The 13458-nt window shown below is 34.7% G+C and overlaps 1 protein-coding gene and 1 long non-coding RNA gene across 6 annotated transcripts in view; one reads left to right on the top strand and one right to left on the bottom strand.

Annotated features, from left to right (window-relative positions):
• Nucleotides 1-13458, bottom strand: part of GPC6 (glypican 6) — a 1091148-nt gene that overhangs the window by 540877 nt on the left and 536813 nt on the right. The window lies entirely within an intron of this gene.
• Nucleotides 1-13458, top strand: part of LOC112656069 (uncharacterized) — a 54729-nt gene that overhangs the window by 6433 nt on the left and 34838 nt on the right. For all 4 annotated transcript variants that reach the window (XR_004808336.2, XR_004808337.2, XR_003134076.3 and 1 more), the window contains exon 2: nucleotides 2107-2198. This is a non-coding gene — a long non-coding RNA (uncharacterized LOC112656069). The remainder of the gene's footprint in view (nucleotides 1-2106; nucleotides 2199-13458) is intronic.

Here is a 13458-nt window from a genome sequence, read left to right as displayed (position 1 = left end):
CTTTAAACCCATATATTCATGTTGAATGTATTTCTCTCCTCATCTCTTTCTTTCTACCCTCCCCTTCCCAAAAGCATGTTAAATCAGTTCAGTCAACCTAGCATCCAAGTTCTGGTTAAGGAAAGACCCAGAGGAGATGTCATGGAGGGTAAAATGGTTCAGAAAGCTGATGGACAGTAAGGGTTATGATTCACAGGCCCAATAAGGCTATGCCCCTGCTTCTCCCCCTCAGTGTCTTTCTAAAGGACAAGTCAACAGAGGTGTCCTTCCTCATTCTGCATACACCTAGCAGTGTTCAGACACATCTTACAAGAGGATTTCCCCTTTCAAAAGTCTCCTTGCTTACATAATAACAAGATATGACCATCAAGAAAATGCTGACTTAATGAGGAGCATTAATGGAGGAAGAACCACAGTGCCATTTACTCTCTTCTATATTAGACTTTGGGGGTGAGAACACATGGTCCCTGAATGGCCTATCTCTTCCCACTCTCCAGAGAGGAGACCTTATGAGAAGTAAGCACTGGTATTGCTCAAGGAGTCATGGCCACATGAAGTGTCATCCTTGGCAAGTTGTAGCCTATGTGGCATGGACAGTTGGATGTAGTCCTCTATATCAGGGGTCTCAGCCTTAGCATTGCTGAGATTGTGAGCTGGACAATCTTTGTGTTGTGGGTCTGTCTTGTGCACTGCAGGATATTAAATAGCATCCCTGGCCTCCATCTATTCACTGCCAACAGCACATCCTTCCTGCAGTGTTGACAACCAAACACATTTCCAGATGTTACCAAACATCCCTTGGGGAGACAAAACCACTCTTAATTCACCTACAGAGTGTTACCCTCCTACTGATAAATTCTAAAGGCCTAAAAACAGGATATCCAGACATTCAGAGAAAATACCAGGACATTTACAGAGAGAGCCATGCCATTTCTTTTCAAGATAAATTTGAGAAACTGTGCTTTCAGTTAAAGGAGCTGAAATACACATTATATTTGTGGGTAAAATTGTTGGCGGCCAATATTACCATTTCTGTGTATGGTGCCTGTTTTGTGGCAGGGTCTTAGAAGGCAGTGACTTGTGAGTGAATAAATAGATGGAGGAATGTGACTATCCAGTGAAATGCACCTTGACTCTATCTGGTCTGGGGCCCTCTTAGATAATGATAACTTCATGGACCCACTTTAGAGGGAGAGAGATGCTACAGCCCATTGTAGAGCAGGACATAACAGATAAGGCATCCTGACATCCGCTAAACTCTTGTAGGTAATAGACACATAAACATTCAAAACCTCCCATGCTCCAAGTTCCTGTACATCTATACCTAGAAGGCCTCATGGCCCCTGTCCAAAAATATGTTCATTATCAAGACTGCCTTACCAGACCCTCACTTCCTTTCTGATGCAGTTCTGTCTGTCTCGAGCCATGCTTTACTTGGCTTCATTACGGCCTCTCCTGCTGCTGGCCCTGCTGGGCCTTGACCCCATAGCCTGTGATCTCACCAAGCTGACTGCATTCATGTTCACTTGCATACTTCTCCTAGCCAATGCCTTGCATTCTATGTTTGAATTAACTCCCAAGCCACTTTTGAATCTATAATAGATACCCTATTATATTATCTTAGCAGTTTTTCCTAAATATCAATTGTGCTTTTCTTTAAGTAATGGATACCCTCAGTATACATTTTTAAAAATTATGAGGTTGAAATTACATAAAATGATTTTCAAAATAACAATTTATTTTAAAAAGAGCCTATTAGGAGACAATGTTGCTGTAAGCAAAATTCTTTTATTATTTATGACTTCTTTATCTCTTAATTCATACTTTCTCTTGCTGTGTGTGCATGTGTATGTTTCTATAGATTAAATTTATTATATCATAATAAGCATTATGATTTGTTCAGTCACTTCATCCCAGGAATTAATAGGCTATATAATTTCAAAGTGATTCTAATAATAGAATCTACATCTTTCCTGTTTGAGGGATTATATAGCCAAATTTCTGTCACTTCTATAAGAGCTCCCCATCCCCAACACAAACTGTTTTAAGATGCAATCGATAAAGGTAACATAATATCTTCATTATTTCCACTTGCTTCTGTTACAGTTTTGGAGGAAAGTCAAGATATCGAACCTTAAATGAAGAGGACAAATGGATTTGAAACAATCAAATTACCATCATGATCATTTCAAACATAGGTAGAGATATGGCCTAAACAGTTACCTGATGTTAATGAGCATCATGCACAATGTAAAATATGGTTTTATGGGCTTTACATACACTTTATGCAAATTTGGTATTAGTGTATCTAAATTTTGCAGATGAGGAAACTAAGACTCAGAAAGAAGCAAGCTGCCCTACATCAGTCCAGTAGTATACAACCCAGAGCTCCAAACCATTAGCAGAAAGGATGAACTGTAAGAAAGAATGGGGTGGGGTGGCTTTGTAGTTTATTATAAGTCAAACTTTCACACTGTGATCTGAATAATTACTGGAAAACATAATAAGGGGACCCCTCGGTCCCAGTGGTTTAGCGCCGCCTTCAGCCCAGGGCATGATCCTGGAGTCCCGGGATCCAGTCCCACGTTGGGCTCCCTGCATGGAGCCTGCTTCTTCCTCTGCCTGTGTCTCTGCCTCTTTCTCTCCCTCTCTCTCCTCTCTCTCTCTCTGTCAATCATGAATAAATAAATAAAATCTTAAAAAAAAAAAAAGAAAACATAATAAACTCAAAAGACACTGGGTAAAACTATACATAAACATAAATTGCTAAATGCATTCTAAAGTCAAATCTAAATTATTTACTACAAATAATTTTCATGTGTGACTACTTTTTCCACTAATACTAATTAGTTCATGTAGATAACTGAGACTGGAAGGCATACATCCCTCAGGTTGATAAATCTTCCTCAAAGGGGTGGCTTCCATTAGAAGAAAACCAGTAATAGATTCTGGGATTATAGCTACAGTGCACAGAACATAGAAAGGCATATAAAAGGAGGCTAAAATTATTTGATTATATATGTGCCTCATTTTTGATATATGCACACATATATTGTATATGTTATTTTATAATGTGTGAACATTATCAACAAGTATATACATCCATGAACACATTCACCTATATATTTATTTATTTATTTTTAAAATTTTTATTTATTTATGATAGTCACACAGAGAGAGAGAGAGGCAGAGACATAGGCAGAGGGAGAAGCAGGCTCCATGCACCAGGAGCCCGACGTGGGATTCGATCCCGGGTCTCCAGGATCACGCCCTGGGCCAAAGGCAGGCGCTAAACCGCGGAGCCACCCAAGGATCCCTCACCTATATATTTAAATGCTTGAATAAAACCAAATAAAATGCCAATGTTAAAAAAGAAGAATTAGCAGCAGAGAGCTTATGTGGTTCAAAGTACTCCAAATATTTAATATCTGTGCCTTTACAGAAAAATTTGCCAATCCCTGGCATGAAGGGTCAAAATTGTAAGTGAAATGTTTGGAGATAAATAAGTTCAACATAATGTATCAAGCCTTTAATTTATTGTAGGCAGGAAGACAATTTAATTATTAGTCTGTTATCTCTAAGTAGTAGAATAAAAGTTCTTTTTCTCCATTATTTTTATCTTTTATGTTAAAATTTGCTTTGACAGACCTGCAGCCCATTCTTCTCTTTATATTTCCTTGCAAAGTAACTAAAATCCAAAAGTAAATTCTTAAATCACTTAAATGATTTAGACAATTGAAGTGACTTTAGTGATTTTTAAAGTAGATGCCCCTAAATTTTCTTTAATGTTGTGGTTTAATGAGCCCCTGGAGATTTTCACGAGGAGAAAATCCCACAGTAAACCTGACATATAAAATAGACAGTATGGGGATCCCTGGGTGGCGCAGCGGTTTGGCGCCTGCCTTTGGCCCAGGGTGCGATCCTGGAGACCAGGGATCGAATCCCACGTCGGGCTCCCGGTGCATGGAGCCTGCTTCTCCCTCTGCCTGTGTCTCTGCCTCTCTCTCTCTCTCACTGTGTGCCTATCATAAATAAATTTAAAAAAAAATTAAAAAAAATAAAATAAAATAGACAGTATGAAATGAAAAAGGGAAAGAAAAAAAATAACACCAATAAAATTATAAAGAAAATTTCATAGTTTTTAAACTTTCTCTTTAATGTAACTAATAAAAATAAAAATTTCAAATCTCCTTTAACATTTTACAAGGCCCTATATATAATAAAACACTCACCATAAATCTAGAAGAATTATTTTCAGAAAATAATAAATATATCTACTGTCAAAAAATATTATAATACATAATTTAAAAATTTCTCGCTATGTGAATCCAAAGGTTATTTTTATTATATTACTCCCATTGTGTGTTAGAAACTCTTATAAGTTAGATCTTAAATAAGTGGAAACATAAGGGGTCTAGAGAACTACTCCTAACTCATCAATCAAGGAAACCAGGAATATAACAATGCCTTTTTAAATGCATTATTCAGGTCAATTGGACATCATCACTTTATATTTTTCTAATGCATCTAATCTAATCAACTAGATGTTTCCATGAAGAAAATTTTAGTGAAAAGTCATCATGAGTGTTTATTAAAAATAATCAATGTCTTGCAAAATCCTTCAATTTAAAACCATTAAGTCACCTGAAGAGAACAAATTCCTTTGTAGATCCAGGGGTGTAATTCAGTTTCAAAAGGAAAGTTCTCTGGGAAGCAGCACCTATGTAATTGGCTGATACAGGGAGATTTGAAGCAATAAGGTAGTTTACAGAAATTGTTGGCTTGAACACACATTTCCCAAGGTTAAACTTTTTTTTTTCTCCTATACTTAGTGATCCTTTACACATTAGTTTGATAAATGTTTCATTTCTTGGTAGGTTATTTTTCCAGAAGATGTCTTTTAAAGTGAGAAAGACTGATTAGGCCATTTATGTTCACAAGGTGGTATAGATAAACTATTAATTCCGAGAATCATGAATTAAATTTGAAATCTGCTGACGGTTGCTGCCAAGTGCAAACAACTGTTTTGAGCCTGCAGACGGTGTTTCCATCTCACTCTAAGCAGTGCATATGAAATTAAAAGCTGAGATGCTTTCTGAGTTCACTTTCATCATTGCACAGCTCCTTAGTCTTGGCCTACAGACAACACTTTTAGGCCTGGCCCACAACCCATTTTTCGTTCAGGGATGATATGACCCACAACGTGTTTAACTCATGAGGCACCAAAATTATAGATTTTAAAATCATTCCCAACATTTTGTTTGACTTAACTGAAAAAAAAAGATTTTTTTTTTTAGGTTTCCAAATTTGGATCATATATTTTTCCATTCACAATCCCAGTTGTTTGTCCAGCTCCCTTTACTTCTTCACCCACTACCTCCTTGTGCCAAGGGTGGAAAAACATCTGCTAATACCAAAACACCAGGGGAGGACTCTGGGAAGTGGGGCCAAAACGAATGCATAAGTGAAACGTCAGTGATAAGGACTTGGAGTTATTGCAACAAGAGATTGTGTCAGTGCTTAAGGAGAGTAAGGAAGAACAGCCAAATGACATCGACTTCTCTTCTTCATAAAATTAATTGGTTCTCACCAATTGCCCATTAAAACCACTTAAAAAAATCTTGAGGGCCAGGTTGCATTCCAGACTAAATTAAATCATAATCCCTGGGAATGAGATCCTGGGAATGAGATCCAGGTATCAGGATATCTTTAAGTTTCCCCATTGATCTCAAGGTGCAGCTCTTTCTATTCTCCAATACTTTATTTTCATCAATGCAGTGGTAGTGGATATATGGGCAGGGAAGAAGGAATGATGATATTACACATCAGTCCTGGTTCTCCCCTTCCTTCACGTTTGTTCCCTCTTCTCCTATCTCACATTGGTAGACAACTGATGTTCTGGTCTCCAGAAGAAAGCAGATCATTGGTCAAAATGTGAAAAGTATGTGAGGGGCAGTAGCCGAGGTCTTGGGGGATAAGAGTGTGCCAGTTTTTTCACCTCTTCCTTGTATCTCTTTTTTCTTTTCCAGCACCTACCACTCCCTTCCCAGGTACCCTCTGCCTTCCTCGACAATAGCACAAAGAGCTTACTCCATGATGAATGAGGAAAGGTGTTGCCTGGGAAGAGAAAGGAAGCGAGTCTGGTAACACCTGACCTAATTAAAGCCAAAGGGAGAGGGAATGCTTACCAAAGTAACTAGGGGCTGGGTAGATAACGCAGATAACAGAAGGCAAAAGTGGAGTGTATTGGGAAATGCTGAGTTGTAAAAGCACAGTTAATTATAAAATTTGTAATGAAAAAAATTAAATTTGTAATGAAAGTATTATAGCCTAATTTAATGTTAAATTGTTAAGTTATATCATTTTGGGTTCATCAAAAACCTGCATTGCTGAAAAGATATGAAAAGTCTCAGAATAACAAGTTTACTATACTCAAGAGACATCTAAATTAAAATGAAAGCAAGAGTCAGTACCAAGTATGAGTTTTAAAAGAAGAAATTGAAAAACAATATATATTAATATATTCTGCTATATGCCACCTTTGTTTTTGAGTTGTCTTTAATTACATATATTTTGTACAAGAAGAATCTTAACTATTTTAATATCTATTACTGAAGTATGTATGTATGTATGTATGTATGTATGTATGTATGTATGTATTTTGAGAGAGAGAATCTTTTGAGAGGGAGTGGGGCTTGATCCCACGACCCCGAGATCATAACCTGAGCCAAAATCAAGAGTCGGATGCTTAACTGACCGAGCCACCTAGAAGATCCAATTTACTTTTTTTTAAAAGAAAAAGTGAAATTTAGGATGTTTCAGTAGAAAAGAACACTAATAAAAGGAAATGGTTCAATTCCAAAGATAAGGTCAAAGATTTGTGTACAAAAACATTCCTCTTATCTTATTATTTATGATAGCAGAAAAGGGAAATAATTTAAAAATCCTCAAGGAAGGACATATTCACAATGTAAAATATTATGTTATATATAAAGTTATGTTTTTAAAATATTTAAAAGCTAACACTTACCAAACACTAAGTTAGCTACTATTCCAAGGACTTCTCATGTGTTAACTAATTTAATCGTATCAGCATCCCTATGAGATAGTGATTATTATCATCTGAATTTTACATTTGAGGAAATAGAGGTGCAGAAAGCTGAGTAGCTTTGAAGGTACAGAGCTAACAGGTGATGTAGCTGGGATTGCAAACCCAGATAATCTGGCTTCAGGAAAATACCTATAGTTTCTATGAGGAGGGAAGCTTATACAATTTAGAGACCCTCTTTAACAGATGTGTGAGATACAAAATTACAAATACAAAATTAGGTATAGTATTTTGAAAAAGTCTATTTAACTGAAGACTCTTAAAACATAAACATTACAAGATTTACAGCAAATCTACTTTCAGTAGAAGACATGATGATGGAAAAAGCTGAGATAGAAAATGATATGAAAATATATATCCAATACAATCTCAATTTTGTTAAAAGATATATGTATACACAAATAAGAACACACATATAAAAATAGTTTACAATGGGCAAAATGTTATGTTTTTGTATTTTCTTCTTTCTACACTGCTTACTTTTCTAAAGTTTCTACAGTGACTATAAATCACTTTCATAATTAAAATATAGGTATTATTTTAACATAAAAAGATCTTTTAAACACATAAATGCTCGTTGGTGATGGCGGAAAGAATCTATTTAAAAATATAAACCAGGGATCCCTGGGTGGCGCAGCGGTTTGGCGCCTGCCTTTGGCCCAGGGCGCGATCCTGGAGACCCGGGATCGAATCCCACGTCGGGCTCCCGGTGCATGGAGCCTGCTTCTCCCTCTGCCTGTGTCTCTGCCTCTCTCTCTCTCTCTATCATAAATAAATAAAAAAAAAAAAAAAAAAAAAAAATAAAAATATAAACCAAAAAATCATAAAAATATAGAATGAAATTATTATATCTAATAAACCTAAAAAGGGAAGTCCAATAATTAAGACCAAAAAAAAAAAAAAGAAAAAAAAAAAAGGCTGGAGAGGACAGAAAACAAATAAGAAATTTACTAAAAAATTACAAAATTTATAAACAAATTAACAGAGATAGAATTTGAGTCTCTTGACTCTATATCTAGTATATTCATGCTGGTTAGTAAGAAGGACTTAATTAACTAAAAGAGAAAGAGAGGGAGAGTAGTCTCAGACACAGCATGCTGGCTGTAAAATAATGGTCCAGTAAGGTTAGGCAGTTATTCACTGATAATAACATTTTTGGTATTCAAATGAATATTTTTAAAAATATAGATAATTTCTGTCTATTTCTAGATGGAGAAAGGATTTCTCAAACTGATGTAATCAGTAACCAATAAAATTCCATTGTCCATTATCAGAGCTTCTCGGATAACACTTAAAGGTGCACTGCTTCCCCAAGTCATGTGTTAGGAATCATTTTATTTCTTAAATTTGTCAAGAGGTAATTAACATCAGCCCCACTTAGACATCATAGATGTTTAATTCAAAGGTAATTATCCACTTCGATGAGAAAATAAATAATAGATATCCCAGTATAGGTACATAGTAAGACATTATTATCTAAGGTATAAATGCAAACGAATTAATTTAACATTGATCTAAATTTGCTTAACAGTGATGAGCTTTACTTTGCCATTTAACAGGTTCTTCCTAAAGAAAAAATATTGAATTCATTAATCTCATGCTATTTGATGCCAATTTTACTTTCATAACATCAATCAGTTGAAATGCAACAAATGAAAACAATCATTATTAAAGACATCATAAAGTATCAATTTGTGAATGACAATATCTTTTGAGAAACTGTACAATGGTGAATATGTGCATCTTATTTTTCACAGTGCTAAAATCAAATTTCACAGTCCTTATCCAGGATAAGCAACATGCTTACTTTGATCCATTGGCATATTTTAAGTTTACAAGTAACTTTCATATTATTTATATTTCAACTCCTATATTATATAGGTCATACATAAAAGTACTCAAAAGAAGATATTCAGTTGAGTAATCTTTAAGAATTTTTATTCATCCCACAAGCTTATTATTTTAGACTTTATTGGATGTTTTATAACATGTGTTTGTTGTTATTAGCCATATGTTATACAGTGGTATGATATCATTCTTATTTTTATTCTGATGTATGTCATAAAATCTTCCCCAAAGCAATTAGCAATGGTTTTCAATAAGGCATCTATCTACATATCAGAAATTGGTAATTTCTATAAAGTGTAGTCTTAAAAAAGCTCTGCTTTTTGCAGATTTAAAGGGCTCTGCAAAGCTTCTCCAACATAGTAGTCTTTTGTGTTTGGTTTGGTTTTAAATACCCTGACCTAGGAATATGTGGCTTATGTTGTAAATGTGACCCTCTATGCCTATTTCCCCTTTCCTTTTTGAACTGCTGATGGTAATGAATCTTCTTCCTCCAGCTCCAACTGCTGCATTCAGTTATCACCAAGAGCAGACACCAACCAGCACTCTAATCTTGTTCTGATGGATGGAATACTAACCTTTCACAAGATTAGAGACACAAGGTGCTCTAGAGATAATAAAATTCAAATAGGTTTATTTCAAAGGGCAACCCAATCTCGCTTTTGTTCATGGGTCACTTGGCAGATCATTTGCCCATGTAGTTTTTGTGTCTTTCCAAGCTAGGTTCTGGTTCAGTCTGCCAAATATGTCAAATTAAGTGGGCCCCAAAAGCCAGTTCCAAGATAGAAACAGAAAAAGTTGAGTATAACATTATTTCAGCATATGTGACAAAAACTCTATTGGCCAATAATTCTAATTCGCTTACATTATACCTAATATACTAGAAAGATAAATCAAGACTGACCATGCTGACAATATCAATGACTTAGTATAACTGCCAGCATTGTGATGCTGGAGCGTAAATTCTAAAAGATTATTCAGAGATTTCCATTTCAAATAAATGCCTACTGGAACTTGAAATCAAAAGTTAAACATATGGTGCTTTTTGAATAATATTATGTAGATGTCTGTTAAAGATTTTCTTAGAAATAAAAGTCAAGGAATATTAATCAACAAAATAAATAAAAAATAAGAACTGCATACATATGAAGAAAAAGACAGGACTAAAATCTCCCTCTAAGAGCAATGAGTAACCCTTACAAAAGCTTCAAGTATTTCTCCTGTCCATTATCTTCTCATTATTTAAATTTACCTCTGCCATGGATAAACTTGTAGTGACCTCCTAATGAGAAAATAAGTAAGGAAACCAAAGAGCATTTCATGTTAAGATGCTCCTAAAATATATTACTCACCTATATGGATAACATTAGCACATTACCATGGAAGGTAAAATATTCAAATTTAAATAACATTGATAATTTTAAGCCCCTGCACATGACACTGATAATACATAGGGTGTACTCACTTTTAAAATTAATTTCCATGCTTAAATAATGACATATTTTGCAAAGTAGTACAAAAGTTTTATTCATTTAGAAGTTTTACAGATAAATTTATATAAAGCAAGAAAGTTAAAATTGTACCTATATATTGAAATTATAAAAAATTCTTAAAAATGTAAATGTTGTTTCATTAAAAGAAAACTCTGTGATTACTAATATTTTCAATACCACACAAAACCATTTTCCCTGAAATATTTTTCAATCAATCATAACTATTCTTACTGTGATTGACTAATTAAATAAGGCTTTTGAAATGAAACAATTAGAATAAATTGTATATTTAAAATAAAATATTTAGCTAGGATGTTTGCTCTTTTATTTCAATAATGCTGCTGAAGAATATTTCAAACAAGGTCTTATTAAAAATAAATCTGAGACTACCTTCTCCACAGAGGTTATGCAAAATTAGACAATGTTAATTCTATTATTTTAAAGATGTTGTTTCCTTTTAAAAATTCTTAGAATGATCACTGCATATTTTTTCATTTATTTAGTAATATGAAATTGATCATGTTAACATTGTTATTTTGTACTGAGACACAGAAACCACTAAGCTAGACTGGACATATATCATGCCATAGTTAAAAAGACTGTTGTCTATGTTTAGAAGGGCATCTGGGTGGCTCAGTCAGTTAAGCATCTGCCTTCAGCTAGAGAAAAAATAATGTTCATCTCTTATACACCTAGATAGATTTTAAATGGATACTAAGGATCATGATTATTATTAGCAATTTTTTTTTGTTCTTGAGAAAGTACAAAAAATAGCTGACAGTTATATAGTGTTTCCCATGTGCCAGACACTCTCATAATTACATAGTATATATCATGTGATCTTCATAACATCCTATGAGAAAGTACTGTGAATATTGCCATTTTCTAGATGAAGCACCAAGAGTAATTGGCATATGATTATGTTCCTGACTTCTGGCAAAAGCAAGAGAATTATGATTCCCAGTAATTGCTATCAATGTGGTTTTTTTTTTTTTTTTTTTTTTGAAGATTTTACTTATTTATTGAGAGGGAGAGAGAACACAAGTGGAGGGGGGGAGGGGCAAAGAGAGAAGCAGACTCCCCACTGAGCAGGAAACCCAGCGTGGGGCTCAATCCCAGGACCTGAGATCATGACCTGAGCTGAAGGCAGACATATAACTGACTGAGCCACTCAGGCACACCTCTTATGAAGTATTTTTATTGAGGCCAAAAAATTATTTGGTGGCAGACACAGATGAAATGCATTAATTGTTGCATGATATCTTTGATCAAAAAAGATAACTTAGTGGAAAATTAACCATATTCTTGTAAAAAAATTGTGTATCCCTTATTTTCTTTTGAGCTAATCAACTATACTCCTTCTATAATTGGGTATACACACAGCTTTATTGCCATATCTCTCTATTTATAGTCATTCAGTGACTAAAGCTTCAAAGTAACACCCCTTCACTGAATGGATAAAAAGATTTCACCTTTTCAGTAATCAAATGACAGTGTTGATATATGATGGTGACAAGATTAGCTCAAATGAGCCCTATATCTTTCCCTTTCAACAGGTAGTGTGGTCTGGGGCAGAGATGCAACAAACAAAAAAAGCAGAGCAAGTAATTGATACTAATGCAAACAGCTTCATTTTCACGTTTTGTATTTATGGGATTTCATTTTTTTCCCCTCTTGGACACTATTTTTTTTAGCACTAAACATTATTCCTTCCCAATTAGAATACAATTCTAATTTGTTAAAAGTCATTTTGGATTCTCTATCTTCTATTCAGACAGTTTGGCAAAGATATTCCAAAAAGCTGACTTTGTTTCAAACCACTGAACATGTTTTACATTCTTTCATGAATCCATTCTTGGATTCATGAAAAAAAAAATTAAACTACAATCAAAACTGTGTAAGACTTCTAAATAACCACAAATTTGTTCATATACTATTTATTCACCAATCCTAAGAACATTTTGCCAATAGTTCACTATCTATCTGACAATTATTTCACCTAACCCATTTTTTTTATGATTTTATTTATTTATTCATGAGAGACACACAGAGAGAGGCAGAGACACAGGCAGAGGGAGAAGCAGGCTCTCTGTGAGGAGCCTGATGTGGGACTGGATCCGGACCCCAGGATCACACCCTGAGCCAAAGGCAGACGCTCAACCGCTGAGTCACCCAGATGTCCCCAAGCCATTTTTTTTTTGTAAGTTTGTCAATGATCTTTCCACGTGAAATAGAATTGATAATTGTGCAAAGGGTTAAACTGAGCTCTGACCAGTGGGTCTTCCAGTCTATAGATTCTGTCACTTTGTCAAAGAAGGTAATTAGTTTTGTTTGGCATGGTTTGTTTTTGAGAAATCCATGTTACCTGCTACTTTGTTGTACTCTGGATGCTTGCAAATTGTTTGCAGAATAAATTGCTCCTACTTTTTCCAAAATGGACCTTAACCTTACAAGTAATTAATTCCCAGATATTTACTTCATTTTCCCTTCCTACAATCACCTGCTATGATTGTCCTTTCCCTGGTTCTCTGGAGCTGTGCCAGTCAGCCATAAATCTGCAAATTCACTTAAATGAAATGAATACAAGGCAATTTGATGTTGCATTTGATTTGGTATTAAATGCTACATAGTTGTTGATGTCAAAGTCAAATTCATAAATCTTCAGAGCTCAGGGAATGAGGAAGCATTTCTTCTGAATTGGTTTGAATATGACCATCAGTCAATATCAGCTATACAAAGACAGAAACAACATTAGACTGTTTGGTTTTAAACCCTTCTTCTTATCGTAAGTATATAAAACTATATATTTGTATGAAAATGAGATGAATAAAAAAAGGCAAATCTGGGCTTTTGTTATATATCTTGCTATGGTATTTTTCAGATCTAGGCATTAGCTAATGTTTTCCTCAAGAGCAAAATACTTTACGAAACTTAATATTGCATATTTGACTTTAGATTTGAGCATTAATTCTGAATTTCTTTGTTTTAAGAGGTTGAATCCGATCTATCACA

This window comes from Canis lupus, chromosome 22 (genome assembly GCF_003254725.2).
Source record: "Canis lupus dingo isolate Sandy chromosome 22, ASM325472v2, whole genome shotgun sequence".
NCBI lineage: Eukaryota > Metazoa > Chordata > Mammalia > Carnivora > Canidae > Canis > Canis lupus.
The sequence above is the reverse complement of the archived record's forward strand: the minus strand, read 5'-3'. Positions and strand labels throughout refer to the sequence as shown.